Below are 26,822 nucleotides of genomic sequence, written 5' to 3'. Positions count from 1 at the left end.
AAAGAGCCGGAAAAAATGTATAATAAGGAAGAAAGAGAGCGAGCAGACCTTTAGGGCTCGTAGAGGATGACGGGGGTGTACGTCATCGGCGAGCGCCGTAGTGCTGTTCTAGGGAAGGCTACGCGCCACCGCCTGTGCGCATGCGTATATGCTGCCGGCCCGGCGTGGAAAGTGGTCGGTGAATGAGGGAGCGCGAGACCTGCTCACCGCCGCCACAGGTCAGTGCTGGGCCGTTAAACGCTTCGGCGCCGCCGGGCAGCGGCCCTGCCTTCCCCATTGGGTTTGTTCGCTCGTTGGGAGGAGGCGGCCAAGTTTCCAAACGGATTCCCCCCCCCCCCCCCCACCCCATTCCCGGAGGAGCCCTGGGTGCTGGGCTAATGTGGGTCCTGGAGAGCCGCACTCGAGGACCGGTGTTCAGCACGTCCGCGGTGATTATTCACCGGCTACGTTTGATTTGAGACTCTAGTTACATAATAACGTAGTAAATGAGGTCACACAAAGTCCAGTTGATATGCTTTTTATTTGTTTACCTGTCACTTTGAGAAGATGAACATATAACTTTCCATCCTTAGACCATCCCCACGTCCTCTCCGTTATATGTCCAAATTCTGTTCTATCACTGCCCTCCACCACTCCACTGGTAGGTAGTTGCAGGCCTCTGAGGTTCTTTCAAATACTACACTTAATCCAGCACCCGAGCTCCTTTTTCCATGTTTCCATTTTATTGACTTCCAGTCAAGTTTTCAGGATATCCACAATGAATATGCATGAGATAAATTTTGCATGCAATAGAGATAATGCATGCAAATTTATTGTATGTATATTAATTGTGGGTATCCTGAACGTGACTGGGTATATCCTGAGGACTAGGTTAAGAATCCCTGGTCCAAAGGATCTAGTTTCCCTATTTTTAGTGATGTTTGGATTTTAACCATGGTTGCTTTATCTCAGCTACCTTGGAAACTTGATGCAGTTGTATTTTACCCTAACGATCACTCAAAACTGGTCCCTGCTAGTTAGTCCAGTCCTCTTGGAAGTCTGTTAGTCATGAAAACAGAAATTACTACAGAAAAGGATCAAATGATCCACCCAAGCTTATGCCAGTATGTGCTGCACTATGTAGGTTACTCTCATGCTTATCAGTTTCCCAAATCGTAAAAGTCAGGTAGGAAGGTCGACAGGCCACAGAGAGAACAGTTCATGTCCTGGAGAAATTGGGCTGGAAGGTGAACAGGGCAGAGAGCCAATTTCAGCTGTCTTGTATACTGGTGTATTTAGGGATACTTGTCAATACAGTAAAGTGCGGCTGCGGTTACCCTGCTTCTAACCCACTTTCTACTCACTTTTCTGCCGCGTTAGTCCAACCCGCGATACACTATCCCCTTTAACCCATTCTTACCGCCTCTTTAAATCACCGGGTAACCCCTTCCGCCCGCAGCATGTATATTAGATGTAAACAATCGAATTAGCTATTCCCTCCCATACAGTAACGCGCGCCCCGACTATCGCTTTTTTAACCTGCAGTTTTGCCGTGCGTTTAACCTGCTAATTTACCGCCTACCCCTACCCCTGCGTTAGAGGCAGGGGTAAGGGTAGACTGCAAACTTTCCCCTGAAAAGAAATCTAAAAACCTAAAATCCCCTCCTCCCGAAGCGACTCGACATGTACCAACTTACCTTTTGTTGCTTTTTCAGCCCTTTCAGCCTTCTCTGCCGTTCTCCGGAGGGGGCAGCTGGCGGCGAAAGCGGCTTCCATTGTCCCCCGCGCAGGTCCCGGTTCTCCTGGCTCTCGATGATGATCCAGCAGGTACTCCGCGGCGCGGTTCGGGCTCTCGGCTCCAATGGCTAGAGCCAGCGAAGCGCATGACGTAATGGCGCGAGCGAAGCAAAGCGTACTTTCATTGGCTTGAGCGCCCAAATTGATGGGCGCTCAAGCCAATGAAAGTACGCTTCGCTTCACTCGCGCCGTTACGTCATGCGCTTCGCTGGCTCTAGCCATTGGAGCCGAGAGCCCGAACCGCGCCGCGGAGTACCTGCTGGATCATCATCGAGAGCCAGGAGAACCGGGACCTGCGCGGGGGACCAATGGAAGCCGCTTTCGCCGGCTGCCCCCCGGGAGGCAGGGGAGCTACGGTCCGTCTCCGGAGGAGGGCTGCAAGAAAAGTAAGTCGCTTCGTTGCTTTACACTTTACATGTCATTTCACCAGTCCTCTCTTCCCCCCCCCCTCCCTGCGCCTTGCTTCGGGAGGAGGGGAGAGAGGACTGGCAATCCCGAGCGTAGGAGAACCGTCCACTTCCTGGTACCTGTCATTTGAAATGACATTTGAAATGCAGATACCAGCGTGTCTGTGAAGCGTTAGGCCCGCGCACCCAGGATACTGTATAGCGCTCTATACAGTAAAATGGGTTGCGCGGGCCTAACGCTTCATGGACACTTCTTGGACGCGGCTTGTATTTGCAAGCTATTTAAATACAGTATCGAGCGGTAGGTGAGCCGGACTGTGCCTGCGGCAACCGCAGGTGCGCCCGGCACTAACGCAGCTCTTCTTACCCCTCCTTACTGTATCGGCCTGCAAGTTAGGGAGAGTGTATCTAACAGACGGAAGGATAGGGAAGTTGCAGGAGCAAGTGCAGGCCCTGTCACAAGCCCCACTCTCATATATGTGGAGATATCTACAGGTCTTGGAATCCATAGCAGCGGTACTCTGGGTACTGCCAGGGGCGAGAGCACACATGTGCCCTCTTCAGGCGCACCTATTATACAACTGGTTGCCACGAAGTCAGCAGTATGACAAAATTCTGCCATTGACATATCGAAGCAGGCAGAGTCTGTGGTGGTGGTGGCGGCTAGACTCGAGCAACATTCTCGGAGGAGCCCTTTTGGATTCCCCACAGTAGACAATAGTAGCCACAGATGCGAGTTGGGAGTGGGGAACACACACTCAGGGCCAAACTGCTCAGGGGTCCTGGCCACACCAAATGGTTCTAAGTTCTGCAAACGTATTAGTTAAGAGCAATCAGGTTGGCCCAAGGCCATTTTCAATCCAATTTAGGGGGGCCTGCTCAGACAGTGCTTCAGCAGCGGCCTATGTGAACAAGCAGGGGGACACTAAAGAGCGCAGCCCTAGCGAGACAGGTATATCTCATCATGAAGATAGAGGAGAGGCATTTAAGAACATAATGTAAGACTTGCCATACTGGGACAGACCAAGAGTCCATCAAGCCCAGAATCCTGTTTCCAACAGTGGCCAAGCCAGGTCACAAATACCTGGCAGGATCCCAAGGGGTAAATAGATTCCATGCTGCTTATCCCAAGAATAAGCAGTGGATTTCTGCAACTCTCCCTTAACAATTAATGGATTTTCCTCCAGAAACTTTTCCAAACCTTTTTTAAATGCAACTACACTAATAGCTTTCACCACATCCTCTGGCAATGAATTCCAGAGCTTAATTATGCGTTGAGTCAAAACATATTTTATTATTTTTAAATGTATTACCCAGTAACTTCATTGTGTGGCCCCTGGTCTTTATATTTTTCAAAAGAGTAAACTGATTAACATTTACTCATTCTATTCCACTCATTTAATAGACCTCTATCATATTTCTCCTCTGGCATCTCTTCTCCATGTTGAAGAGTCCTAATCTCTTTAGCCTTTCATCATAGGGAATTGTTCCATCCCTTTTATCATCTTGGTTGCCCTTCTCTGTACCTTTTCTAATTCTGCTATATCTTTCTTGAGATGTGGTAACCAGAACTAAATACAATACTCAAGATGAGGTCACACTAGGGAGCGATTATGATATTCTCTGTTTTATTCTCCATTCCTTTCCTAATAATCCCTAGCATTCTATTTGCTTTCTTGGCTGCTGCTGCACGCTGAGCAGAGGATTTCTTTTCCTGACTGGTGACTCCTAAAGTGTTAATCGACTTGCCTTGCAAGGGTGACAACCTCTTTGGCGACAAACTGAGAGAAACAATTTCTCAGATAAAATAATAGAATGTGGCAGTGCGATCACTGACTTCTTCTGGAGATCAACATACGACTAGGAAGTATTATTCCTCATATAAAAGACATTTTTATTAGAGAAGACCCTACTGGCAGTTTCAGCCAAACAAAGTGCCTCCAAGACTTCAAAACCAACAGCCTCAACAAAGAAATCAGCAAGAGGTCAGAGGGTACAAAAGCCACAACAAATGCAGCCCCAAAATCTGCAGCAAGGCTTCTGAGCCACGCTCTGCCACAACACCCATCACATGTCGGGGCAGACTAACATTTGTTTTTCCAAGCCTGGTCAACAATCACATCGGATCAATGGGTTCTGAGTATAGTCTTTCAAGGTTACAGACGTTTCATCTGGTGGTGCCCACATGGGATCCCTCCCAGATTGCCAGGGTCTTATCTCAACAAGGGCTACTACTCAATACTTTTTCATTACAAAAAAGAATGGGGGGTCTTCGCCGAATTTTGGACCTATGTTCTCTCAACAAGCACACCAAAAGACAAATTCAAAATGACTTCCCTGAAATCAATTCTTCCATTCCTACAACCCAATGATTGGATGTGTTCTCTGGAATTGAAGGATGCTTATACTCACATACTCATCCAGCGTTCCTGTTGGCGCTGCCTTTGCTTCCAGGTGGCCCATCATCATTACCAATACAAGGTTCTCCCCTTCAGACTCTCTTCTGCCCCGAGATTCTTCACAAAATGTCTTGCATTTGCAGCAACAGGGATCCGAATCTTCCTGTATTTAGTCAACTGACTCATCGTCTCTCCAAGTCTGGAAACTCTGCAAGAGCATCTAACCAAGACAATCTGTTGCCTACAAGCCCTGGGGTTTCTCAGAAATTACGAGAAGTCGCATCTCAGTCCTTGTCAAATTCTTCAATTCATCAAAGCAAGGATCCAAACGCCCCTCTGCAAAGCGATCTTGCCCAATGACAGGGCTCAGATGCTATGTTCACTGTGCCTACAGCTTCAACAGCAGTCTCTGACAACAGTGCAACAAATTCTAGTGTTGCTTGGTCACATGACAGCAGAAATACAAGTAGTTCCTCGCACCCATCTTCACATAAGACATTTACAATGGGGTTTGAAGTTACAATGGAATCAGTGCGCACAGCCCATGTCAAAGGATTTGTATCACAGCCTCCATGAAAAGACATATCTTAGTGGCTGACTCCCTCAGTCATGAAGGGGCGCTTCTTTCAGAAGTCCGACTCATCAGTTAATTCTCACGATGGATGCCTCAATATGGGGTTGGGTAGCCTATCTACTCCACTTAAAAACACAGGGCCTGTGGCCCCAACAGAAATACATTTCCAAATGAGTCTGTTGGAATTTAGAGCTATAAAACATGCAATAATACTTTTGCATCAACATTTCAAGGGAAATGCATGATTATTCACTCGAACAGTCAAGTAGCCATGTTTTATATAAACAGGGAAGGAGGGTCCGGTTTCAGAACTCTGCAAAGAAGGGGTATAGATTTGGTAATTGCAAAGAGGCATGCGTTTGTGCTACAAGCCTCCTACCTTCCAGGACTGGCAAACACAGAGGCCGATAGGCTCAGAATGATTTTTCAGCCACACGAATGGTTGCTGAGCCAAATGGTAGTGGACAATCTCTTCAGCTGCTGGGGAATTCCTTGGATAGATCTATTCGCATCAGAACACAACGCAAAATTAAGCATGCTTTTCTCCTTTCTCCCTAGCAAGAAAAAAATATCCCAGGATGCTTTCCTGATCCCTTGGTCGACCAGCCTCCTGTACGTATACCCACCCATTCCCTTAATATCTCGAATGGTGCAGAAATGTATCACAGACGAAGCAAACATGACTCTGATTACTCCGGCATGGCAAGACAACCCTGGTATGCCTATCTAGTACAGCTTTCCAGTCATCCGCCAATACTGCTGGTGGACAGTGCACAGCTGCTAACCCAGGAAGACGGGACACTCACTCATTCAGTGCATTCCTCCCTCCCTCTAACAACCCTACATATCTTCTCATCCACTAATATCCAGCTTTATGAAAGGCCTGCTCTGGCTTCGCCCACCGGTGAAAAAGCCTCCTGTTCCATGAGACATAATGGTAGTCTTAGAAGTTTGCATTTTTAAAGCACCTAACATGGAAAGTACTCTTCCTTGTTGCAGTGACCTCTGTAAGGAGAGTGAGTGGACTTCAGGCACTAGTAACCTATTCCCCATACTTGCTCTTCCACAATGACAAAATCTTGCCGAAGGTAGTCTCTGCATTCCATTTAAATCAGACTATTTCTCTGCCCCCAGTTTTTCCTAAACCACATGGGAATGAAAGAGAAAAGGCACTTCACACTACTGCAAGAGAGCCTTAGCCTATTACAAGACAAGAACTTTTCGTCTTTTAACCCAGATGAGCTGGGAAAAGCAGTAGCAAAAAGGACATTGTCGAGTTGGATAATTCACTATATACAGTTCTGCTGTGCATTACATTCAGACAATCTGCTTGATGCCATTAAGGTGCATCAAGTGAGAGCAACAGCTGCTTCAATAGCACACCTATATAATGTTCCAGTTCAAGACATTCGCAAAGCAGCGACAGACATGGTCATCAATTCATACATTTACATCCCACTGCTGTCTCAACCAACAGTCAGCGACTGACAGCACACTGAGATCAGCAGTGTTACATCATGTCGCAGGAACTTAAGAGCTGTCCACGAAAAGGACATGTTGCATGAAAAAAGCAAGTTTGCTTACCGTAAACGGTGTTTCCGTAGATAGCAGGATGAATTAGTCATGCTGTATGGGAACTGTCAATCAGGGCCCAGGAGGCGGAGCTTTGTAGCAGAGTGTAGATCTTTGATCCTCTGCGGCTGCGCGTGGGTTCCCGCGCAGTAGTCAACGGTTCTCTTCAGTCTGTATTTAAGCAATAGCGTATTGCGGAAGTCACGACTGCCAGGGAGGTGGGTGGGTCAGCATGGCTAATTCATCCTGCTATCTACGGAAACACCGTTTATGGTAAGCAAACTTGCTTTTTCCCGTCAATAGCAGGGCTGAATTAGCCATGCTGTATGGGAGTCCCCAGCTCCAGTACACGCTGTCATAACTTTCTTTAGCGTGCCAAGTTGTGGCAGTCGTTGATTACTTAGAGACTGTGTGCAGAATGGTTCGTCCCAGAACCGCATCCCCTGCTGATTGTTTATCTATGCAGTAGTGAGATGTGAAGGTATGTAGCGAAGACCAAGTGGCTGCTTTACATATATCCACTGGTTGAACCTTATGTAGATGCGCCACCGATGTTGCCATGGCTCTTAATTGATGGGCGTTGGGCCGTGAAAGAAGAGCAGTCCCTTTCTTGGCATAGCAAAACTGGATGCATTGTACGATCCAACTGGATATTGTACGCTTTGCTACTGCCAATCCCGGAGCATTTGGATTAAATGATACAAACAGTTGTGATGTCCTGTTTGGAGAATGTGTTCTTCTTTTATAGTATGCTAACGCTCTTTTACAATCCAAGGTGTGTAACAAGCGCTCTCTGTCATTTGCATGCGGTTTAGGAAAAAATATAGGTAAGTCTATAGTTTGATTGAGATGGAACGTGGAAATGACCTTTGGAAGGAACGATGGGTGAGTTTGTAGGACAACTTCACGATGAAACTGTAAATACGGTTCGTAGTGAACTAGTGCCTGTAACTCACTGACTCGGCGTGCTGAGGTTATGGCTACCAAAAACACTACTTTCCAGGTGAGGTACTTCATGTGTGCAGATTCCAAGGGTTCGAACGGAGGCAGTGTGAGTTGTTCGAGAAGCACATTAAGATTCCATGGAATTGGAGGTTTAAAAACCGGTGATCGTAAAAGCAGAAGACTTTTGAAGAATCTAGAAAGTAATGGGTGTTCTGCCACCGAGTGGGTATTGATTGGCCTATGATAAGCCGCAATTGCACTGAGATGCACTCGGATTGAGGAGGTTGCTAACCCAGACTCATAGAGAGACTGTAGATAATCCAGTAAGGATGCTGGTGAACAGTCCATAGGTGAAATACTCCTTTCTGTACACCAGTTGGAGTAGCGCTTCCATTTGAAAGAGTAACATTTTCTGGTGGACGGCTTCCTAGACTCAAGAAGAATGGTTTGCACCGTGCTAGAAACTCCTTGTTCTGTTAATAACGCCCGCTCAATCTCCATGCAGTCAGATGGAGGGAGGAGAGGAGTGGATGAATGAGGAGGCCATCGTCCTGTAAGAGAAGGTCTGGGTGGTCTGGAAAGCGGATTGGGGTTGCCACTGACAGACGCAAGAGATAGCTGTACCACGGTTGCCGAGGCCAAGCCGGAGCAATGAGTATGAGCTGACTGTGGTCTGAGATACATTTCTGTATCGTTCTTGTTATCAATGGAATTGGCGGAAAGGCGTATAGAAGAGTCGACGACCAAGGAATTAGAAAGGCGTCCTGCGCCAAGCGGGACGGGCTGGGTCGGATGGAGCAGAATTGCTGAAGTTGGGTGTTTTCTTCCGTGGCAAAGAGATCTATGATCGGTGTTCCCCAACTGTTGAAGATCGTCTGCAGGACTTCTGGATTCAGCCTCCACTCGTGCGGGTAGAATATGCGGCTTAATCTGTCCGCTCTGGTGTTTGCTATACCCGGGAGATACGTGGCCTGAAGGTGAATGGAATGTCTGTGAGCGTGAGCGAAGATTTGGAGAGTCTCCCTGCAGAGGGGCCATGAACCGGACCCGCCTTGTTTGTTTATGTAGAACATTGCCACTTGGCTGTCCGTGTAAACCATTACTCTCCGACCCCGAAGATAGTCCTGGAAGGTGAGCAGGGCATTGCGAATTGCCCTGAGTTCTAAGAGGTTTATCTGTAACCCTTGTTCTGATGGGGACCAAAGGCCTTGTGTCTCCAGGAGGTCTAGATGAGCCCCCCATCCCGTCCTAGAGGCATCTGTTGTGAGGATTGCATTGTGTGGAGGGGGGGGGTTAAGGGTGCACCTTTTTCCAGAGTTGACTTTCTGAGCCACCAGTCGACTTCTCGTCGCATCGGGTTGGTTACTTGAATTCGTTTGTGCAATGGTTGAGAGTGTTGTGACCATTGTCTTTTTAGTCCCCACTGTAGAAGTCGCATGTGGAGTTTGGTGTTTGGGACCGTGAAGTTTGCTGCTGCCATGTGTCCGAGAAGTCTCAATATGGTTCGGGCTGTGGTGTATTTTGCTCTCTGTAGGGCTTGGAGCAATGAGCACATCATTAATCTCCTGTCTTCCGGCAGGAACGCCCTGGCTCGAATTGTGTCTAGTCGAGCCCCTATAAATTGTAGGATCTGCGAGGGTTGTAGCTTGGATTTTGGGTAATTGATTATCAACCCCAGGTGTTGCAAACAGGTTATTGCTATGTTGAGATGCGATTTCAGAGTGATCGGATTCGATGCTACTCGTAACCAGTCGTCGAGGTAAGGGAAAATAGTTAGCCCCTGTAAGCGAAGATGGGCCACCACCACCACCATGCATTTGGTAAATACCCTGGGGGCTGCCGAGAGTCCAAAGGGTAGGACCTTGTATTGGTAATGTCGATTGTGGTACTGGAAACATAGGTACTGCCAATAGGATTTGTGGATTGGAATGTGTGTGTGTACGCATCCTTGAGGTCTATAGAACACATCCAATCCTTGGGTTGTATTAAAGGTAGGATGGACTTTAGAGACACCATCTTGAACTTCTCCCGAATTAGGCACTTGTTGAGCTCCCTGAGGTCTAGGATGGGTCGAGTGCCCCCCGTCTTCTTTGGAATGAGGAAATATGGAGAATAGAACCCCTGGCCCTGTAATGCCCGAGGAATTGGTCTGATAGCTTTTTGGTGAAGAAGGACGGTTAACTCCTGGGCCAGTTGGTTTTGTGATGGATTTCTCTTTGTCAGGGGGAAGTGAGGAGTGATGGGTTTGGATAGGAAGTGTAACTGATATCCGTCCTTTACGATGTCGAGTACCCACTGATCTGTCGTGATGGCTTGCCATGCGGCCAGACAAGCCATTATTCTGCCCAGGGGAGCTTCCGGTAACATGTGTGGTGGTGGTGGCAATGAGTTCAAAAAGACTGTGTGGTCTTTGCCGGAACTGCTGACTGTTGTGTACGAGGTCTTCCCCTCCTTTGTTGTTGTTGCGGAGGGTTGTTATTGGGTTGCCTGTGGTAGGGTAGATAGGGTTGTTGTCGAAAGTTCTGATAACTCCTGTATGGTTTCCTGGAGAAAGGCTGTCTGCGCAAGGAAGAGAAAAATCGTTTGGCAGACACTGGGGCAGCGAGTGATTGGACCGCTAGTGCTTGATCCTTTAGTTTACTTACTGTATCATGGAGGCGGTCCCCGAAGAGGTTATCGCCTGTGCATGGTAAGTTAGCTAGTTTCTCATGGAGCTCTTCTCGAATAGCACTGGCCTTGAGCCAGGCAAGACGTCTGGCCGCTATAGCCATGGCAGAAGCTCTCGAAGAGTTTTCGAAGCCCTCGTAGACTGCCCTTAGCATACGACGAGTGCATTCTTCCATGTCCGATATTAGGGACGGAATGGTCTCTCCTGATGACGTAAACATGCCCTTGGTGGCTTGTAGGCATTCATACATATACTGTACCATGTAAAAGTTATGGTGGTGAATTCGTGCCGTAAGCATTGTGTTCTGATAGACGCGTTTCGCAAAATCGTCCAGAGCCTTATTGTCCTTCCCTGGAGGGGCGGATGCATGAGTCTTCGGTTTCCGGGACTTCTGTAGAGCGGACTCCACCACTATGGAGTCATGTGGTAGTTGAGGGATCGCATACATGGAAGGCTTTTGAAGTTTGAATTTTAAATCCGTTTTCCTGGATACGGCTGGCAGAGCAAAGGGGGTGTCCCATGATTTTTGCAGGACCCCGTGTAGAATCGCGTGCAGTGGAAGAGCCGACGGTTCCCCTGGCGCATCGAAAATTTTTAGCAACCCCAATGTTTCCGCTCTCGGTTCCGGCAGCTTTTGGACATCCAACTTTAGAATGGTTCTCATCTTATCTATGAACTTAGGATAGGTGAGATCCTCTGGAGGGGAATAAGGTTCCGCTGGCTGATCCGGAGGATCAGATGGGTACCCAGTAGAAGACAGCGGTGAGGAGTGTATGGATATGGAATCTCCTGGGGGAGATGGGGAACGGGCCAGAGAGACAGGTGGAGAAGGAGATAGTGTAGACGGTATATCTCGTTGTGTTTGCTGTTGAGTAGGTTTAGTGTCGTCCCCCTGGGAAGTAGACTCGGGAGGTAGAGTTTAAAAAAAGCCCGCTAAGGACTGTGTTAGGTCCCAAAAGGCTTTTGAGGTTTGAGGTGGCATTGCAGGATGTTTTTCCAAGTGAGCTGGTTCGTACGTTAACTCTGAAGGAGGAGGATTAGAATCTCTCTCATCCTCTGATGGATCACTCCATTCCATTGCCTGTTGACGAGTGGACTGTATACTTCTTGATGTGCTAGAGGATGGAGATGACGAAAGTGGAATAACTCCATGAGACTTAGAGTGAGATCGATCAGATTTACTCTTATAATGGGAGGAAGATGAAGATGAAGACATCACTCCCTTGTGATGGGAGACGTGATGTCATTTTGAGTGACCATGGTCCCTACTCGAGGAGGGGGGAGAATCAGAATGGTGTCTATGTCTCTTCCTTGTCGAAGAATGTCTACTGTCTCGTGACCGTCTGTCCGCATGTTCTGTTCTGTAGGAATGGCTATCTTGTCGTTTACCCTCCTGAGGTTCAGTACTTGTCTGGGGTGGGGATACTACTGCCCGTGGCAACTTCTCCGAGACTTGACCCAGTTGTTCTGTTTGTTTGGGTTGGACTGCGGTGCTGTCCTTTCCCTGCAAGGGGTCCTGGGAGTCCTGTTTTGAATGGAATTTATGTTTTGATGCTGATTCTACTCTTTTCTTCTTCGGCGCCGATCGTGACTTCGGCGCCGGCTGAATTCTCGGCGCCGAGTGTGTTTTCGGCTCCGACTGAATTCTCGGCGCCGAGTGTGACTTCGGCTCCGAGTGAGACTTCGGCGCCGGCTGCGATCCTAGCGTCAATTGTGACGTTTTTGGCGCCGTTTCGGCCTTCTTTGGTGCCGATCCGGATCCCTTCGGTGCCGTTTTTGGGATTTTTTGCAGCGGCTCCGAGTCTCTGTCCCGCTCCAGGTGCTGTGATAGCATTAAGGACTGCACTGGATTGCTCTTAATTAGCGTTTGGGTACTGGGCTCAGACAATTTGTAAGGCCCTTGTTTCCCAGACTCCGGACCTTGGGGGTGAAGACCAGATCCCTGGTCTACCGCCTCTTTGGGTTTCCTCTTTGCGTCACATACCTTCGGGGACTGTGGGTCCCAGGAAGCCGCTCTCTTACTGGAGGCTGATGTCCTGGATTTTGGTCCCGGAGAAGAATGGGTCGTGGACGCTTTGTCTCCCGTCGAGAGTTCCAGCCACCTGTAGCTCCTATGCCGACGAGCTCTCGGAGACATTCTATCACAGTGTTCGCAGTCGGATTGGATGTGGTCGCGCCCTAGGCAGCGGTAGCATCGATCATGTCCGTCAGTGACGGACATGATCTTGCCGCACGGACACAGCTTGAATCCCGACTGTTTTTTAGACATATTTACTTAGATACGCTTTCTTCCTGAGGAGAAGAAGGCTCCGTGTGCGCTCCCGCTCGCGGAAAAAAAACAGACTGAGGAGAACCGTTGACTACTGCGTGGGAACCCACGCGCAGCCGCAGAGGATCAAAGATCTACACTCTGCTACAAAGCTCCGCCTCCCGGGCCCTGATTGACAGTTTCCATACAGCATGGCTAATTCAGCCCTGCTATCGACGGGAAAAAACAAAACACAGAAAAGGAAATACAAGTAAAAACAAATTTAACTTTTTTTTTTTTCCCCCAAGGCAACCCTTAGCTTGGGACTCCCAGACAGCATGGATAAATGTTTGCTTATTGACAGAAAAAAGCAAATTTGCTTACCGTAAACAATGTTTTCCGTAGATAGATAGGATGATTTAGCCATGCAAACCCGCCTTCCTCCCTGGATAGCCAACTAAATTTGCTCTGCATGAGTGAGCTTGACCATCAACTGAGGAGACTTGCAAGTTATGCGTGAAAAGAGCTACGTAGCCATACAGCTGAAAACTCTACAAGCTTGGAGAGACAGCTCCACTGTGTGACGCCCGGATGATGACACCTAGATAGCATGGCTAAATCATCCTGCTATCTATGGAAAACACAGTTTACGGTAAGCAAACTTGCTTTTATGGGGTATGGTAGTGCAACTCTATTATTCATTTCAGAATTGAAATAGGGTTTTTAAATCTGCTGAGGACATACATAGACAAAAATATGGTTTTAAGGAAAAAAAAAAAGCAGCCCTACTGCCTTCCCAGTTCCCACCGTTCTGGTTAACAGCAAATGCTGTTCACCAATGGACACCTGTACTGGCACCCTAATAAAATGCACAGTTATAGCTTAAATACTTTAAGAGACTGCCACAGGATGATTTTGTTTGAAACGTAGCTGTTTATTTATAAAAGGATAAATGCAGAAAATAGTAGCTTAAGAAAGAAAGAGAACCAAGAAACAAATGATTTAATCTTTTCTGGATTGAAAATGAGTAGAAGTGGGCATTCTACTTCTGCCTAGGTTGCTTATTTTTGTAATAGCTCAGTAGGCTTGCCAGCTGTCAACTGGGTGATAGACCACCTCTTGTGTCTGTCAGCACTGAGTGCTTGGGGTTGGCCCCTCCAGTGTGGCTGGTCTTTTAGTTCGTCTACTGTCTTTTTAAGTTGCCAATTTTTGCCCACAAATTGTAGCGACAGTGGTTTTGCATATTCCAGTCCCCTGAGGAGAACTGCCATTTAGTTCAGTACAGTATAAAATATTCATTGTTTCAGGTTACATCCTCCTGCAGAATAGTTCAACATGCTGTTAGATGATGATTATACAGTGAATCTGTTGCCAACAACAACTGAAATGTAGATCTTGCCCCATTTTAATGGATGGGATCAAATTAGCTTTCTAATTGATGAGGTTCCTGCTTTTTTGAGCATATGCCTTGGCCATTTAGCCACAGGAATGCCCCTGGGTTTGTTTGTAATAACCTTGTGTCCATCTGAACCATTCGTGCTGCTTGGGCTGTGCTTGATCATGTAGGAAGATTGCTAATTAGAGCCTTGCTCTATAATTTCATCTGTGTCTTGTTAATACTGTAATGGAATGTCTTTGTAGTATTAATACGTCAAGCCCTGTTTGGCATCTTAAAAAGAAGGTTGTCCACTATTTTCTGTGTGAAAAGAGATCTAAATGATACCATTTTTAAAAATGCTTTTCTTTTATTTGATGATGAAACTGAATTGCTTTACATTTAAACATATCCTGGGTTTCATGAGACCTAAGTTTTAATTTGCCTGTTTATTTCCATGCACACATTTTCTCTCTCGCATTAAAACATGTACCCCACTGTCTGCATTTCTGCTCATCAGGCTATCTCCCCTTTGGTATTTGTGTGATCTACAGACTTATCTGCTCTAGTTATCCCTGCTGTGGAATAGAGTGGGGATCTTGGATGAGAGGATAACATTCTGAATTGATTTTTTGGATTTGCAAAAAGAGGTTTGGTTAAATTCATGTATGACCGCAATTCTTACAAATTAAGTAGCACTGCCTTGGGCAATTATTTAAATTAGCAATATTAAACAGAACTTTTAATTAGAGTACTCATGCATTCAGTAAAGAAAATCTGAAGGGCATATTCTAGGAAATAATTTTTTTTTTTTTAAGTAGTTGGCAGATAAGGATGTCTTGGGCTGCCTACTACCATCACAGACCCTCTGTCTTGGTCATCTCTCTACCACCACCCTTTCTGACTATCCCAATCATTCTCAAATTGTAATGATTTTTTGGGGATAAAGTGGACACCTACCCATTGGGAAATGGACTGAGACCATTAACTTATTTCACAGTGTAACGGACTGTGAGCATTTGGCTGTGGCATGATTGACACATTCTGGTAGGTGAGCCCACTAAGTCCACATCGACAGCTGGTGGATACGCTCTGATTGGAATGAAGTCTGAGTTTCACTGTACCAGCCCCGTTCTTCGTAGGTTGAGCCTTGGGTTCCAGAGGCTGGCAGGGCTACGGTGAGTATCCTGTCGAGAGCTGTCAGGCAGAGTCTGGTGGCAAACTGAGGTCAGGGCAGACAGCAAGCCAGCAGTGCTAAAGTCCAGGTTGAGATCAGGGCAGGCGGAGATCAAGCAGTGTCAATGTTCAGGCAGAGGTCAGAGCAGGCAGAGATCAAGAAGCATTGTCAGAATCCGAGGCCAAAGTCAGAACCGGAAGGCAAAAGAGACAGACAAGACAATGACCAATAGACAGGGACAGAACTGGGACAAGACAGGACACGGGGTGAGACACAGCAGGAGACAAGGAAAGTGCAGGAGCAGGGCATGGCAAGGAAGGGTAGGAAGACAAGGCAGGAAACACAGAAGGATGCAGGTAGGAACATGGAGCAGCACACTGCATGGCAAGGAAGGAGACCTGTTGCTGAGACACTGGCTTGGGGATATGTCTTGAGTTTAAATGCCCTGTCGTGCTGTCATCATCTGGAGGTGCTACGGCTTTGGTTCCCGCCGCGGGATCTTCTTAGATGAACACGGAGCATGTACAGTTCCTCCCCTCTAGGCACATGAGAGGCAGCATCCATGTCGCAGGGAGCATTGGGTTAAGTGCCAGCTGGCCATAGTGTGGGAACTGCGGTTGGCTGAACATTATAGTACCCCCCTTCTAAGCCCCTTCCCCAGCCCTCTGGGTAAAACATTGATGGAAATATTTGGTGAGATGGGGGGGGGGGGGGCTTTATTGTAAGCTGCAGGTTCTTTGTGTTTTCTACAAGGCCAAATCCCTTCCAGGCGATAAGATATTATAACTTGTCTTGGATGTCTTCAACTTTGTGTACTGTGTGACTTCTGTCACCATATTGATGGGTTCTGGAATGGAGCAGATGGACCAAGACAAGAGCAAAGGTTTGTGTAGTTAAACTTGGAAAGTATTGTGGGACTTAAATGTTGTCAGTAATTTCAGAGTACTGGTGCAGTTTGGCGAGTTATTGGGAATGGACCAATGAATCGTGGCGAAAACTTTGTAGAAGGAGTTTTCAAATGCAGTTTGTAGGTATTCAACCATACTATGTCCCCAGCTTTGAAAAGAAGAGCTGGGTGATGTCTCTTCTCTATCTGTTGTTTGTACCTCTCTGCGGCTGCAGTGAGGAGCTGATGCGTTCTTTGCCATAGGTTCTATAGATTCTGGCCCATGGCATCGGAAGTGGGACAGGGCACTGTCAATGGACCTGGAAGAAGAACTTGTGGATGTCTGTCGTATACAGTCTTGAAGGGCAAAGCCCACAGATTCCCCAGTATGATTTCCCAAGGTAATAAAGCAGCCCGGTCATCTTGTCTTTTGATCGTGTAGGCCCTTAGGAAGCCTTTGAGAATTTGGTTGGTCCTTTCAGTGTGCCCGTTGGCTCCAGGATGGTATGCTGATGAGAATTCCAAAGATATTTTAAATTTCTGGCAAAGGCTTTTCCAGAGTTTTTCAGTGAATTGTACTTCACGGTCCACAAGTATATGTTCAGGTAAGCTGAATGTTTTTGAAGAAGAGACGTGCTAGTTACAGGACCAATGGAAGTTTGGGGAAAGGTATAAAGTGCACCATCGTTGAGAAGTGTTCCACTGCTACCCAAACAATGGTATATCTGTTAGATCAAGAGAGGACCATGACAAAGTCCATGGTAGTGACTCTAGTAATACAAGAACAGGCGTGGTAAGATTTGTTGACCATACAATTAGGACAGGATTCCACATAGCTCTGAACATCATGTCTTTGTGGTTCCCAGATGACCTACTGGGCGGGGAGTCATGTGCCCATTGCAGTACTTTGTCTTGAAGGCGTTTGAAAACACAGTTTTTACCGGAGGTAGCAGGACAGCAACAGTTGCCAGAATCTTGGCAGGATGGATGATGTGATGGGTTTTGTGCATATCCTCTGCTTTAAAGGATCTGGACAAGACATCTGCACCCTGTTTTTTCTCCCGGGGCCAGTCAAATCAGTTAAAAAAAAAAAAAAAAAAGGCCAGTACATTTGTTGGAGATTCAACTGATGTGCCTGCTTGGAGGTATTGGAGATTTTTATGGTCTGTATAAATAGTAACAGGAAATGTAACTCCTTCCAGTAAATGGTGCCATTCTTCTAAGGAAAGTTTGACAGCCAGGAGTTCCCTGTCCCCTATGACATATTTCTTTTATGTTGGAGTAAATTTTTAAATAGATGAAGCAAGACATGAGTGTTCCCTGGTCATTGGGAGAGAACTGCTATAACCCTGGTGGCGGAGGCATCTATCTCTACAACGAAAGACCGTGAAGGGTCTGGATGCTGGAGACGAGCCTTGAGAAAGGCGGTCAAGTTGGCAAAGGCATGAATGGCCTCCTCTAGCCAGTTCCTAGTATTGGAGCCCTTCTTAATAAAAGAAGTGGATCTGCCAAAGTACAGTATCTGTATATAAATTGCTGATAGTAATTGGCAAAGCCTAGGAATCTTTGCAGAACCTTGAGGCCCACAGGCTGGAGCCATCCCTGAATAACTTTAGTTTTTTGGGATCCATCCAAAGGCCATGATGGGAAATGATGTAGCCCATGAATGGCAATTCCACTTGCTTGAATGTACGCTTTTCAAGCTTGGCATAAAGGCGATTCTCATGGAGTCTCTGGAGGAGTTGTTTAACATGTTGCCTGTGTTGGGCCAGGAACGGAAATAAATAAGAATGTTACCTAGGTAGACGAGGACATGGGAATAAAGGAGGTCTCTGAAAATTTTGTTAACCATGTTTTGAAACACTGCTGGCATGCTACAGAGGCCAAAGGGCATCACCAGATATTCATAATGCCCATCCTGGGTGTTGAAGGCCACTTCCATTCGTCTCCGTCATGGATGTTGAGTAGATTGTAGGCTCCCTTGAAATCCAGTTTAGAGAATATCTTGCCTCCTTGCAGGTGATCAGGCAATTCTGTTATCAGTGGTAGGGGATACTTGTTCTTGCAGGTGATGACATGAGGGTCCCATCCTTCTTCCCTATAAAGAAAAAACCTGCCCCCGCTGGAGAAGAGGATGGACAGATGAATCCTCATTCCAGGTTCTGGATATATTCCGTCAGAGCTTTGGTTTCAGGAGCAGACAAGGGGTAAATTCTGCCCTGGGAGGCATTTTTCCTGGTAGCAAGTCTATAGGATCTGTGAGGAGGCAGTGTCTGTGTACTTTTTACTGAAGTCATTTGTAAATGCCGTGTATTGTGGAAGAAGTCCAGGGAAACTTGAGGCTGAAATCCGGGCAACCTGGAGAAGGCATTGTTGCTGACAATAGGATCCCCTTTTAGCGAACTCCAGTGTTTGCCAGTCAGTAACAGGGTTATGTTGGATTAGCCAAGGGAGACCAAGAAAAATGGGATTTACTGCCTTTGAAAAGACAAATCGAGTATTCTCTTCCTTGTGTAGAGCCCCTATATGAAGAGTCTTTGGGGCAGGAGACCTGGAAGAGGCTCTCCGTAGACTGAAGACATGCTTATGGGTTTCTCAAGGTTTACCACTGGGAGGTTGTAGTGATGCACCAGGGCTTCCTCATTGAAATTACCTTCAGCACCGGAATCCAAGAAGTCTCTATCTGGATCTCAGTGACAGTGGAAATGTGACAGACAGGCACAAGTAGTTGAGGTAAGGATGGAGCTGCCTCTCCAACCATCCCAAGGTTCTGGAGTTTCCCATCTTTTCGGGACATTGGGTGGTGAAATATACCCAGCACAATACAAGCAAAAGTTGTCATCTTTGCTTTTCCTCTTCGGTGAGCCAGGCTCTACTGAACTGCAAAGGTTCTTCGGCAGCAGATGCCATGGTAGGTTCTTTAACTTGGGTCATCAGTGGGCATTGGAACTTGGGCACAAGTTTTAAGTGTTGCCAGGAAAGCTCCCTCTCTCAGGTTCACTCGTGGAAGTAGATATCGATATGGATATGGATGAACTAACCAGTTCATCCTTTATCCCTTCCACAAGGCCTCGCCAAAAATTGGCAGCCAAACTTTCCTCATTTCACTGTAGTTCGGAGGCCAAGGTCCGAAAGTGTATGGAGTAGTTCTGGGTGAACTTGAGTTTTGCTTGAGGCAGAGTACCTGGGTAGCCATGGAAGAGGCTTGGCCAGACTCATCGAATATCCTTTGGAACTACTACAAGAATTCTTGCAAGTTCCTCAGGAGAGGATCATTTCTCTCCCACAGGAGTGAGGCCCAAGCTAGGGCCGAGCCGGCCAAAAGCTAGAGCATATAGATCACCTTGGTCCGATCTGAGGAAAAGTTGGTGGCCTGTAATTCAAATTGAATGAGGCATTGAATGATAAAACCCCTATAGGCTTTAGGATCTCTGTCGTATCTGGGAGGAGGCACCAGTTGCAGCATAGGTCCCGGGACACAGGCGGACATGGCTGGGGGAAGTGCCACAGGTGCTAGTGCTGGTAGTTGAGCCTGTATAGTGTCCATGTTTATGGCAAGATTCTGGAACAAACCAGTTATTTGGTTGAGCTGCTCTTGCTGCTGGACTCTGGTCAATCCAGGTATGGCCTGAGCCAAGGGTAGATCCCTGAGCTCATGGCCTCAGCAACCTGTAACAGAGTGTGAGCCCTTGGCTGTGGCATGGTTGACGCTGCCTAGTAGGCGAACCCACTAGGCCCACATCAACAGCTTTGTGGATATGCTTTCACTGGAATGGTCTGGGCTTCACCTGTACCAGCCCTTTCCCCTGCAGGTTAAGTTCTTGGGTTCCAGGGACTGGCAAGGCTTAGATGAGTATCCCGTCAAGAGTGGTAAGGCAGGGTCTGGTGGCAGGCTGAGATCAGAGCAGGTGGAGATCAAGCAGCATCAAGGTCCAGGCAGCGGTCAGAAGTGTCAAGATCCAGGCAGAAATCAAGAAGCGGTCAGAACCAAAATTGCAGACAGAGACAGACAAGACAACAACCAACAGACAGGGACAGAACTGGGACAAGGCAGGACACGGGATGCTACACAGCAAGGAGACAAGGCAGGGGCAGGAACAGAACTGGAACAGGGCATGGCAAGATAGGGAAAGCTGAAGCAGGGTAGAACATGGCTGGAGACAAGGCAGGATATATGGCAAGGCTGGAGGCAAAGAACAGGAACAAAGCAAGCAGGAATTTAGGAACAACACATGCTACATGGCAAAACAGGAGACTCATTGATGAGACACCAGTTAGGGATATAGAGGGGGTTTAAATACTCTGCCATTCTGATGTCATCGGGAGATGCTGTGGCTTTGGTTCCCGCTGTGGGGTCATCTTAGATTGATGTGCGTGTGCACCTAGAGGGGAGGAGCTGAATGGCAGCGTCTATGCCGCAGGGAGTGCCAGGGCCAGCTGCAGGCATTCAGGTAAGGGCCAGCCGCAGCATGGGAACCACTGTCGGCCCAACATTTCACACACAGGCCTCCAAATAGCTGTCAAGTCACTTGACCAGAGCTTGATTTGAAGCTGAAAGGTTATTTAACTTTGCCAATTCTCTTGAACAATCTTGTCCCCCAGGAAGGAAAATTTTAAAACAAACTCTATATATCATCCCAAGTACGGTATAAAGTTTGTGGATTGTAGAGTGTGACACCTGGCACACCTCAGCGGGGGAGAGGGAGATTGGAAGGAGGGATGGTGGGGATTGGGAGGTAGAAGAGAGCATAGCAGTAGAGTGCAGTAGGACCATTGGTATCGGGGCTGGGCAAACTTACTTTAGCCCAGTCATTGCAGCTACAGTCTTGGCCAGGGGCTATGCAGAGGGCTAGCAGGCCCAGTGCAATGGTATTGGGTGCCCTAAGTGATTCTTCAGCCTTGCAACCCCCATTTCAATTAATTTTCAGGACTAGAGCGCCATCTCTCCCCCCCACCCCAGAGATTTTGATAATTAAACTCAACAATCATGATCACCTGCTTTCAGAATGATCCTGTAAAAACACATAATTGGACACCAGCTTTTTAAATATTGAACTTTTTCATTTATGCAGTATATATATATGTGTGTGTGTATATATATGTGTATATATATATATATATATATATATATATATATATATACACACACACACACACACATTTCAGAAATCATGTCACCATGTCTGAATGTATCATATATGATTTTGGGGTTAGACTGCAAATAAAATCAAATTATATAAATTTATTAATTAAAAGAAATCCATATCAGCAGCATTGTTTTGCTTTGACTGCAGCTGCTCTTTGGTGCCCTCCAGAAGCTGCAGAAGGGGGAGGACCATTGGTGTCAGGGATGGGAGTTTGGGCCTGTGCATTGAGTTTGTGTGTGTGTGTATGTGTATGAATACGTAAAGAAAAAAAAAAAAAAGACCATGCATTTCCATGCACTGTGAAATTTCTAATTAGTTACAAAAAAAATCCTCACGTCCTCTTAATTATATAGCAGTTGCTCTACCTTGACATAGCAGTGCTGTAGATATGAATAAATAATGAAATAGCAGATTATTGCTGTTTTCAGTGATTAATAACTAGAATTTGCAGACTAGCCCTCCGTTCCTCCCCCAGATTTTAGTATAATTTAGTAATGAAGATAGAAGAGAGCATAACACACTGACCGAACATTCTGCTATCTCATCCTGATGTTTTGTGTTTGGGCAGTGGGGGTATGGGGGGTCTTTCCTTTCATAGAAGAAAAGACATAGTAACCTAGTAGATCAGAGGTGAGCAAACATTTTGAGCTGCAGCCCCCTTTCATTCATGCAGTCGGTTAGGTACCCCCAGGATCGGTTATTTATTTTGCTTATTTAAAAGTCTTATAGTCCACATTTGTCATTTTATTTAATTAAAGCAGTTCTATATTCTGCATCTACAGTGCATTCAGAAAGTATTCAGACTCCTTCACTTTTTCCACATTTTGTAGAAAATTGTGCAAATTAATTTAAATACAAAAAACTGAAATATCACATTTACAAAAGTATTCAGACCCTTTACTCATTACTTTGTTGAAGCATGTTTTGCAGCAATTACAGCCTTAAGTCGTCTTGGGTATGATGCTACAATCTTAGCACACCAGTATTTGGGAATTTTCTCTCATTCTTCTCTGCAGATCCTCTCAAGCTCTGTCAGCTTGGATGGAAAGTGTTGACGGTCAGCTATTTTCAGGTTTCTCCAGAGACGTTCAATTGTATTCAAGTCCAGAATCTGGCTGGGCCACTGAAGGACATTCACTGACTTGTCCCAAAGCCACTCTTGCATTGTCTTGGCTGTATGCTTAAGGTTGTTGTCCTTTTGGAAGGTGAATCGTCACCCCAGTCTGAGGTCCAGAGTGCTCTGAAGCAGGTTTTCATCAAGGATGACTATGTACTTTGCTCTGTTCATCTTTCCCTTGATCCTGACTAGTCTCCTAGTTCTTGCAGCTGAAAAATATCCCCACAGCATGATGCTGTCACCACCATGCTTCACCATAGGGATGGTATTTGCTAGGTGATGAGCAGTGCCTGGTTTCCTCAGAGTCTGAACTCCAGGGAGGAAGACTCAGAACCAGCATCAGGAAATATTTCTTCATGGAGAGGGTGGTAGATGCCTGAAATGCTCTTCTGGAGGAGGTGGTGAAGACAAAAACAATGAAAGATTTCAAAGGGACATGGGATAAACACTGTGGATCCCTAAAGGCTAGAAGATGAAATGAAGAAAAGAATGCGCGAGGGTAACTTGTTAGTGTAGCAGTTATTCCCTTAACCAATGGGGTAACTTGCTGATGTGGCAGTTATTACCCTTAACCAATGGGCCTTCATACTGTTGATGCAATGCCGTTATGGCTCTTTGCTTCAAAGGTAGGGGGAAAAGGGAATTAGATTTAGACGGCAACCGACAAAGACATTGAATTTTACGGTCTGGGAAAACAAGAATGGGGATAACCAGCTAATACGGCAGTTGCTACTCTTAACCAATAAGACTGATACTGTTGATGCAACTCCAACATTGCTACAACAGCAGGAAGGAATGGGGAGCTGGATTCAGAAACAATCGACTTTGATGGTTTGGGAAACTAATTATAGGGGTGATCTGTATGGAGCGGCAAATGCTACCATAAGCTTGCTGGGCAGACTGGATGGACCGTTTGGTCCTTTTTCTGCTGTCATTTTTTTGTTTCTATGTTATGATCAATATGCTGATCCTCAGTCAATGAGACATCACTACCATTCTCAGTGGAAAAGGGTAAACAGTGGAGTGCCTCAGGGATCTGTACTTGGACCGGTGCTTTTCAATATATATGTAAATGATCTGGAAAGGAATATGACGAGTGAGGTTATCAAATTTGCGGATGATACAAAATTATTCAGAGTAGTTAAATCACAAGCAGACTGTGATACTTTACGGGAGGACCTTGCAAGACTGGAAGATTGGGCATCCAAATGGCAGATGAAATTTAATGTGGACAAGTGCAAGGTGTTGCATATAGGGACAAATAACCCTTGCTGTAGTTACACGATGTTAGGTTCTATATTAGGAGCTACCACCCAGGAAAAAGATCTAGGCATCATAGTGGATAATACTTTAAAATCGTCGGCTCAGTATGCTGCAGCAGTAAAAAAGCAAACAGAATGTTAGGAATTATTAGGAAGAGAATGGTTAATAAAACGGAAAATGTCATAATGCCTCTATATCGCTCCATGGTGAGACCACATCTTGATTACTGTGTACAATTCTAGTCACCACATCTCAAAAAAGATATAGTTGCGATGGAGAAGGTACAGAGAAGGGCAACCAAAATGATAAAGGGGATGGAACAGCTCCCCTATGAGGAAAGGCTGAAGAGGTTAGGGCTGTTCAGTTTGGAGAAGAGACGGCTGAGGGGGGATATGATAGAGATCTTTAAGATCATGAGAAGTCTTGAACAAGTAGATGTGACTCGGTTATTTACACTTTTGAATAATAGAAGGACTAGGGGGCATTCCATGAAGTTAACAAGTAGCACATTTAAGACTAATTGGAGAAAATTATTTTTCACTCAGCGCACAATAAAGCTCTGGAATTTGTTGTCAGAGGATGTGGTTAGTGCACTTAGTGTAGCTGGGTTCAAAAAAGGTTTGGATAAGTTCTTGGAGAAGTCCATTAATCAAGTTTACTTAGGGAATAGCCACTGCTATTAATTAAATGAGTAGCATGGGATCTTCTTAGTGTTTGGACATTTTCCAGATTCTTGTGGCCTGGTTTGGCCTCTGTTGGAAACAGGAAGCTGGGCTGACCCTGCATGGCAATTTCTTATATTTTTATGTTCTTATTTCTGCAAGAAAGATTGCCGCCGCCGTCTTCACTTTTGCTGTTTTGCCAAAGGGGAAAAGCCAATGATAACTTACAGCTTCTCTTTTTAAAACTGTAATTATATTTTTAAATTCCTGGCATTTCCTAATGGTTATAGGTGACAAATCCTGGAAAACCTCAACTTTCTGGTCTCTCCATTGTATTGGCCCCAGTTTTCAGGCCAACTGAGTGATCTTTTTTTTTTTTTTAAACTGAAAAATTGTGGAAGCATGCAATATCGCGTGACAAATTTCCACATTGTGTGCTGAGTGCCCTATGTGCCCTTTCCAACTTGATTGGGGGCTCACTTTCCAGCGTCCCCTCAGTGTCCATAATTGTGGAGCAAATACTATGTACAATTTGAAAGCAGTTTCCAAATTCAACTGCTTCCTGTATTCCACGGAAATGGAGATTTGCCCTGCAGGACCAGTTCTCCAGGTCATCTAATTTCTCCTCCAAGTTTCCTGAGGCTTTGGTTAGTTCTACTAGCGCTTCTCGGCAGCTGATCATGTCCATGGCCTGATCTTTTAAGTGGGCTTCCATTTCCTCCACTCTCTGCCCCAGTTCTGCGACTTCCCCCCGCAATTATGCTATCATCGCCCCGAATTCGGCCTTAGTGCCTGCCATATCTTGCCTGACTTCTGCAAACCATTTTTGAAGTTGGCTCGGGCGGCATGCTGGAATCGTCCCAGTTCAGGTCAGCGATGTCCATATCCAGAGCACAGCTTGCAACTGCTTCCTTGTGGCCATTTTCCTCCACCTCCTCGAGACCGGCCGCTCGCACTGCCTCACGATTGGTAAAGGAGAAGTGCTTCAAGTCAGTTTGTTTTTTCTTCAGTGACATCTTGGAGCTTTCCCACACAACCAGCACCATCTTTGGGGGATTGCGAAGGGATTGGAGTGCTGTGAATGGTGAAAGATAGCTGGATCAGGGAAGGAGCTACAGACTTAAGCCACTATCTCCCCTGGTGACGACACTTTTCCCCTTTCTATTTTTGTATATTTAATACTATGCTCATCTTTTTGGGGTTTTTTTTTTTCCATATTTTGACTTGCCTGTTTATCTTTATTACATTTTTTGCCTCTATTCTCCCTTCCCCACCACCTCCCTTTCCCCTCCACTTTTATTCTCTTTGGCCTCTTTTTCCATTTCCCTCCCCTACCTCACCACTTCTTTTCCCCTGGGCAGGCAACAGTTGTGATCTCTTTTTTTTTTCTAGGTAGGCACCCAGCGACAGCAGGCACTCTTGCCGAGCTGGGGGCCTGAGGGTGGCAGTTCTTCTTGGGTTGTGGAACATCCACTGCAGAACAAGCAACTCCCCGCCCAGATCCACCAAAATGGAAGCAGCTCTTCTCCCCAGGCCTGGAAAGAGACGCAGGGTTAAGCCGTGGCATGCTTACAGTGATGTTTCTATGCTCTGGCAGCTGTCTTTCTCCTGAGCTTGCAGTGCCTCCACAACACCAAGACTCAACAGAAGAGTCATATTTTCTTCCCTGATAGGGCAATCAAGGTGCCCACTTTTGGATCCTTCATGCCCCCTCCCCTCTGTTTGCTCACCACTGTAGTAGATAACAGTAGGTAAGGATCACATGACCATCCAGTCTGTCCAGTTGTGTCTGTCTACATTGCTGTAGCTAAAGAGATCTCCCATTTGTCCCATGTGGTCCTCTTTTCATTGCAGCTCTTGTTTCCCCTGCTCCCCAGCCTCTCTGCCCAGGCTGGATTAAATGCTAACTACCCTGCCTCTGCAGATCTCCCTTGCCCATGTTTCCAATATTTGCAGCAGATAGAGTACAAGTGCTTTGAGTTGTCAAAGCAAACTTATTGCCCCTCCCCTGCATATTGTCAGATCAATAAATAGTGTCAAATGATTCCTTGTCATTGCATTTCTAGATGAAAATCTCAGTCTGAAACTGTTGTTGCATGTTGTGTTGCAGTCCCATTGGAGATGATATTTGGAACATAAGATGCAGGGCCATATCTTAGTCAGTTTGGCCTTCTAAATATGTCACTTCATTGAGGATATACTTGTTGGTAAGCTTGTTTGGGTAGCTGAACTAATGTACAAACCCCCATTGTGCTACCTACAGCAACTTTTGACTGTTTTGCTTATCAGCCAAGCTCAATTACTAATAAACATATTTAATACAAAAATGATATTTTTGAAGATGAAGTGGCAAGTCTAGGTGTATAGGAAACAAGATCTCACTCCTGCAATGCTATATGGATATGTGATCTTTATCCAATCAGAAAACTGCATTTTTCCTTTTTAATCTAAAATGTATAGCTGAGGCTTTTCAGAGTGACAGCAGGCCTGAAATATGATGTCTGTATGTGAAGGAGAAAGAAAAAGTATTTTAATAGGTGGAGGTGGGCGAGTGAGACTTGACATGCAGGCTGATTTTCAGGAAATTATTCTGATAGTGATGCATT

General features: G+C 46.1%; 1 protein-coding gene across 1 annotated transcript in view; it reads left to right on the top strand.

Annotated features, from left to right (window-relative positions):
* The first annotated feature begins 3 nt into the window (after positions 1 to 3).
* The window catches only part of GTF2E1 (general transcription factor IIE subunit 1), a 109,902-nt gene continuing 83,083 nt past the window's right edge, over positions 4 to 26,822 (top strand). The window contains exon 1 of the mRNA XM_029578162.1: positions 4 to 218. The gene's annotated coding sequence lies outside the window, so the exon portion shown is untranslated. The remainder of the gene's footprint in view (positions 219 to 26,822) is intronic.

Source organism: Rhinatrema bivittatum, chromosome 15 (genome assembly GCF_901001135.1).
Source record: "Rhinatrema bivittatum chromosome 15, aRhiBiv1.1, whole genome shotgun sequence".
NCBI classification, from domain to species: Eukaryota; Metazoa; Chordata; class Amphibia; order Gymnophiona; family Rhinatrematidae; genus Rhinatrema; species Rhinatrema bivittatum.
This window is presented reverse-complemented; position numbering and strand designations above follow the sequence as displayed.